General features: G+C 32.3%; 1 non-coding gene across 1 annotated transcript; it reads right to left on the bottom strand.

The window, feature by feature from the left end:
• Nucleotides 1-5,522: 5,522 nt before the first annotated feature.
• On the bottom strand, nt 5,523-5,629 carry LOC114213227 (U6 spliceosomal RNA). The gene has a single exon (XR_003610174.2). It is a non-coding gene; the product is annotated as a U6 spliceosomal RNA (small nuclear RNA).
• Nucleotides 5,630-7,059: the final 1,430 nt, after the last annotated feature.

The raw sequence follows: 7,059 nt of genomic DNA, 5'->3' as shown, positions 1-7,059 counted from the left end.
AGTGCATGAAGGTTCCTCTTTCTCTACATCCTCACCAACACTTGTTATTTCTTGTCTTTTTGATTTAGCCATTCTGACAGATCTAAGTGATATCTCATTGGGGTTTTGATTTGCATTTCCCTGAAAATTAGTAACATCGAACATCTTTTCATGTGTCTGTTGACCATCTGTATGTCTTCTTTGGGAAAATGCTTTTTTTCTGCCGAATTTTAATCTGATTGTTAGTTTGATGATGTTGAGTTGTATAGTTTTTTATATACTTTGGATATTAACCCTTATCAGATTTACAATTTACAAATATCTTCTCCCATTCAGTAGGTTGCCTTTTTGTTTTGTTGATACTTTCCTTCACTCTGCAAAAGCTTTTTATTTTGATGTAGTCCCAATAGTTTATTTTTGCTTTTGTTTTCTTTGCCTTAGGATATTATGTCCATTTTTTAAATGTTTAAAAAACTAGCCTAATATACAGCTAAAACAATAAATGACAGTGTTGGGATTTGAGTATGATTCAATTCTGAAACCCACACTCTTTTCAAAATGCCAGACCATCATTTTTATAGGTGACTTACTAAAAAATATAAGCAAATGCCTCGTAATTGGCTTTTCTAGATATTTTAGAAAATTAAAAAAAAAATTCTTCTGCCACTGTTCATGTTAAATGATAAAATGATGCACTTTATTGCATCATTAAAGTGATTACTTCTAATTTTTGAATTGCTTTCTGTAGCTATGTCTCACTTATTTTCTAACTTTGTAACTACCAATTGTCTATTGCTCACTTTTTTTAAAATCTTCCCTCATAATCCCTTTCCCATAATGTTATATTCTTTTCTAATGAAATAGAATACAATTAGTTCATTCTAATTTTAACCAAATCTATGTGTGCTGATTAAACATAACAGACACACAGCCAATTCATTTATTACAATTGTCTTGACTAGAACTTTGACAAAAATAATGATACAATTAACTAACATACTGTAGTTTATTACTTAGACTACTTTCATATTGTTACTGTCTTGACAGGATTGTTAGGGAAATACTTATCAAACTCTCAGACAACTATCAAATCCTGGCCTGGCTACTTGCAGCTGCAAGTGCTCTTCACAAAAATGAAGATATAAAACCTATGTTTTCTATTTGTTGAGAGTTAAAATAAGATACAATATAAAAACCACCTGACTATATGCCCAGGAACATAATTTGAATGGATGGTAATAAATTATAGCCATAATTATGAAAAGACCCTAATGAAGTTTTGATGAGAATGCATCCTAGTGATTATTTATAGCCATGAAGTTCACTCCCAGTAAAGTTAAACTAGATATTCTTCCGCATATTGCCAAGCTTAACAATACTGCTGATTTAATTGAGCTTCAGGGAAACTACATTTTTTCAAACTTGTTTCAGCTCATATTCTGGAGGAAATTGTACTTCATTTCATTTAAAATAATAAAATATGCCAACAAGAAAATATGCTTGTGATTTCTTATTAGAATCACTACTGACATCGTGAATGAAGATGTCAAAGACACCTAAAAATGCCAAAAATTTATGTCAGTTTATCTCGAAGTTTTAAATGTAAAAGTTATAATTTTTATTTTCTGTTGACATATCTTCAAAACCACTGATAATTTCATCAGGTTTGTCCACAATACAGATAAGCACACAAAAGGCATTGTTTATCCCTCTTACTGTTCTTTTGGTTTCTATCATTTTAAAATTCTTTTTTGATAATTTCCATTTCTTTCTGAAATTATCTGATTTTGCATTTTGTCTACTTTTTCCATTATAACCTCTAAAACACTCGTCAGAAATACTTCAAATTTCTTGTCTGATCTTTCCAACATCAGCATCATTTTTGAGTCTAACTCTTAGACTTGCTTTGTCTCTTTGGACTTTTTTCTTATCCTTCTGTGTACCTTGTAATTTTTGGCTGGTGCTAGAAATATTGTTTAGAATAGATGACTAAGGGTTGGTTGGGTAGTTATTTATTTATTTATGTATGTATTTATTTATTTATTTGAAGTCTTACATAATTGTAGCATGGACACAAATAACTAACTATTTGAAATTTGTTAAGTTCATTTTTATGGCTTAGCATACAGGTCAATTTTTATAAATGTCCCATGTGTACTTAAAAATATATGTTTTAGTGGACACATTTCTAGATATAAAGTTTGTAAATGATATTCCTTAAATATAGTATATAGAGCAGTCATTTTTTTGTTGTTTTTGTTTTGAGTATCTACCAATACCTTATGAAGGTATTTTTAAGTCTCTTGTTATATGTTGGTATATTTATCAATTTCTCATGTGAAAGAGCTATAAGATAAACTTTATATCTTTGAGGGTGTTATCTTTACATATACATTTAGAGCTATTATAGCTCCCTCATACACTGAGCAGTTTTTATTACTCCATTACATTTTTTAACCTCAAAATGTTTTTCCTTTAAAATCTACCTGTCTGAAATTGTATAATTACATCAGTTTTTTTGCTTGTATTGGCAGGGGAATTCTAATTTGTATTTCATAATTTAAACATAAATCAGTCTTAAATTTAGGTGTGCAACTTAGAGGAAGAAGATAACTACATTTTGTGTTTTGCTGAGACTATTACAGATAATTTTTCCCTCTATTTTAACGTTTTCTCATTTTCTTCATATTGTTTAGTTTCCAAAGATTATCTATGTGTTAAGTAACTATTATTTACCCTGTTGGAATTTGGTAAAATTCTTTGAATAATCCTGTAAAACTGTTATTCATTATATCTTCAAATATTTTTGGCTTCTCCATTCTCATTTTTATTTTTTATATAAGTTTTCTGTTGGATCTTATCATTCTATTTTCCATTTTGTGATCTCTTTTTCATATTAGCATTCATATTGACGATTCTTTTTTCTCTCTTTCTTAGTGACATATTGAATAAGTTCTTCAGATTTCCCTGCCCTTCCACCCCTACTTTTGGTCCACCAATTTTCTATTCATTTTGTCCAATCCATCCTTTACATGCTTTTAACTGTGTAAGTATTTAAATGCATAATTCAACTTCCACTTTAATCCACCAATCATATATTCAGTCAACTATTATATTTTATTTTTAAGTTTTTCAAATTTTTTCTAATTTTTGATCCTTTACATGTAGTTTTCTCATCCTTACTTGAAATTTTAAAACTTTTTTAGCATTACACATATTAAAATATGAGTTTTATGTTCTAAAATATAAAGCCTTTGTATGTCTCAACCTATTACCTTTTTTTTTTCCCTCACCTTCAAGTTTGGTGCATTATATCCTACATGTTTATGATTTTTTTTAATTTCAAGTGTTTTTTTCTTGGAACTTTATAAAAGAACTATGACACTGAGCATAAGTTACATTCTTTCAGAAAGGATTTGTCTTTATATCTGTTGATTACTCAAGAATCATACTGACTTGGAAGACTGTAATTAGATTCTCACCTTGATGAGATGGATTATTTTTTAAATTTTTCTTTGGTTTGTTGACTTTTTCTTTGTTTGTATATTTTTGTTCCAAATTAAGACAAACTGAACTACAAAAAGCAAATGAGGTCCATTAGGCATTACATATTCTCCAGAGAAACGTCTTTCCTCCTTCTCCTAAGTACTAAAACATCAAGATAGGCAGGTTCCATTATTGTCCCCTATTTCAAGAGAGTTTATTTCTTGTTCACATTTGTATTGATTGTATGGCCCAAACTGATCACAGTGTTGAGCATGTGTGCACATGTATGTTGTGGGAACAGGAGGGTCTTTTGCTGGATTCCATCTTGGACAGAACCCAGGCTTTATCTTGAGTCATTGCACCCCAGACAGCCATTGTGTCAAAAGCTCAAGTTCTCCCAGGACTCCTCCTTTAATGTCCTTTTTGAGACTCTTATCTGATCTTTACTTTTGTGGCTTCTCAGGAATTAATACAAAGAACTTTAGTTTTTTCCAAATGGCAGTTATTCCAAGATACCAATTTTATATACTACTAGCAACAGAAGTCACAAATGAGTTTTTAAAATTATAAAACAATTGGGGCACCTGGGTGGCTCAGTCATTAAGTGTCTGCCTTCAGCTCAGGTCATGATCCCAGGGTTCTGGGATCGAGCCCTGTGTCAGGCTCTCTGCTCAGTGGGAAGCCTGCTTCTCCCTCTCCCTCTCTCACTCCCCCTGCTTGTGTTCCCTCTCTCGCTGTGTCTCTGTCAAATAAATAAATAAAATCTTTTAAAAAAATAAAAAATAAAATAAAATTATAAAACAAGCATTTAAAACTGCAAATTTTTACACTAGAGTTACTCTTAAAGGAGCAGGATTACTTTAGTGGCTCAGAGTAACTTCGAAGTGTAAATCAGTTTAGCAACTAATTTGTGAGAGTAAAATATCCAACTATAACTTCCTTATTTATACCCTATTTTTTAAAAATCTGATTACCTAGTGAAAAAAAATGAAAATATGAGTTTTCTACTTTTAAAAGCTTTAATTGCTGAAGGTAATGACTCTGAAAAGAAATTATATTTTTATTGCCTGGGACGTTTCTTCCGTAGCAGAATCTGTTCATCACAGTAGAGCAAGTCTTGGGGGATTGTGTTAATGGACCATGCTGCCACCAATAAGCACCTTGAATTGGTAGTTATTTCAGAGAAAAAGGAAGTCAGCCTTTTATAGACTGGGTCTTTTAAATGCACTGTGAAATTAAGGACACATAAGCCTAAGAGTAATTATTCCCATTATGCATACTTTTATGACTCAAGATACTGAGATAACAAGGAAAATAAATGTAAAATAAGCATGTATGGAAAACTCATCAAGGATGAGATTCTCAAAGAGTGTATTAGATGAAGAAATGTGAATGGATAACACATCTATAAAATTTTTAAAAATCAATCATGTCATGATATAAACATAGAAATATTTTATAAATTGATAATATCAAAATAATAAGCAACTAAATCGCTTCTTATGACAGATTATATACCATGGGGGGGGCATTAGTCTTTTACACCCAGTGTGTAGGTTCTATTATTCAGGATACTTCAAGAAAATCAGAATGTTTATATTAAAAGTAAATCTCTCTTATCTAAAGGAAAAATAACAAGTTATCAAGACTTTATGCTAAAGTCTCATAGAAACCATTCTGGATAATTTCATCATCCCCTACTATGTCATCTCCTCAAAAGAACTTTTTTTTTTTTAAGATTTTATTTGTTTATGAGAGAGGGAGAAAGCATGAGTTGGGGGAGAAACAGAAGGAGATAGAGAGGGAGAAGCAGACTCCCAACTGAGCAGGGAGCCTGATGTGGGGCTCAATCCCAGGATCCAGGGATCATAACCTGAGCTGAAGACAGACACTTAACCTACTGAGACACCCAGGCACCTCTAAAAAGAACTTTTTAAATAAAAGAAGATAAATATTGCCACCATGTTTGGTTACATGGGATGCTTTGGAACACATAAAAATCAAGAATTTTCTTGTCCTTCAATTAAATACTTTCGAATATACTGTAAATTGAAATCTGGGTGGGGAGATTTTTCACCAATTTTCATGTGATCTTTGCACAGATGCCATGCTAATCTTCCCTCTATCATTCCAATTTTAGTATATGTGCTGCCAAAGTGAGCACTGGGTAGGGAGATTTTTAAATATAAGATTATTTAATATGGAAGGGAAGTGTGGAAAAATGTTTAGTTTATTTGAACAAAGTTCACTGACAATCTAAGTATTTCAAAATGATCAATATATTTAAACCATCAAACATACCATTGAACCATCATATTAGATAACCTCACTTAATTTCTGACAGTTCTTGCCATTTTTCAAGGGTTTTATTTTAGTGAGTACTTGACCTTGAAGAAAACATTCTATCTTGTGAGTTCCTGGACTACTTAGCTTTTACTTATGACTAGAGTTAGTTGTCAATTTATTAGTTATGGCTGGGATAGAAAAACTGGATGTTATGTAAACAGTGAAGGGAGATCCTTAACTTAGATTTCCTTGGGGAATTAGGGACAGTTAAAGATCACCAGGTTGCAAATAAGCTTAGTCTTAAAGGAAGAATTAGAAAAACATCAGTGAAAATGTTGAAAAAAGCATTCCAGAAAGAACAATTAGAATGTGCAAAGTCATGAAGACATAGAAATGCATAATCTTTTAAAAGATCATTTTAGGAGGAGTGATATGTCCTCCTGAATTGGGTGAGTTTTTTGATGATGTGGCAAGAGTATGAGGCCAGAGAGCAAATCTGGGGCCAAATTATTGATGGCTTTAGGGAGCTGACTGTAAACACAGGAGTGACAAACTAAGTTTTATATTTTACAGACACCTTAGGATCTTTAGGGGGGGTGCAATGACAGGATCATATAGGAAGGTGGTGCAACAATACAGGTGAAAAAAATTAATTAAAGGAGGTCACCATCAGTATAAGAAGGAAAGGGCTGATTTGGAAGATATTAAAGAGATAACAGATATTAATATCTAATCTATGTATATGGCAAATAAAACAAAATTTGTCTCGAACTACGCCGTCCAAAAACATGTCCTCTAGCCACGTGTGGCTATACATATTTAAATTTATATTTGTTAACATTAAAAAGATTTTAAAGTTCAGTTCCTCAGTAGCAATAGCCACATTTCAAGTGTTCGGCAGTCATGTGTGGTTAGCAGCTACCATTTTAGAAAGCATTGATATTAGATGGTGCCAGTGTAGAGTGAATCCCAGATACTTAACGTGGGCTACCCAGCATTAAGAGTAAGTACTCGATACTTGCAGTCACTCTGAGTGGGAGAAGGGGATGTAATGCTGCAACTGTACTTTCAGGTACTGCACTTTCGGGTAGGACCAGCATATCTTACAGACCCAGATGTAAACCAGGCTCTAGTGTTTTATTTCTAGTCAACCGGTTGTATGAGGCAATAGTTATGGAAAGGAGGCAATGAAGAAGAAATCAGTTTCAAAAAAAGACTGAGACATTTGCTTATGCAACTTATTTGTATCCTCTGGCCTTGCCAAACCCATTTTATTATTTCTACTTGATGATAATTGCTGCACACGTC

Source organism: Eumetopias jubatus, unplaced genomic scaffold, assembly GCF_037043125.1.
Source record: "Eumetopias jubatus isolate StellerSeaLion01/CBP00866 unplaced genomic scaffold, mEumJub1_p1.0 scaffold_3, whole genome shotgun sequence".
Taxonomy (NCBI): Eukaryota; Metazoa; Chordata; class Mammalia; order Carnivora; family Otariidae; genus Eumetopias; species Eumetopias jubatus.
Note: the sequence above shows the minus strand (reverse complement) of the source record. Positions and strands in the feature narration are given on the sequence as shown.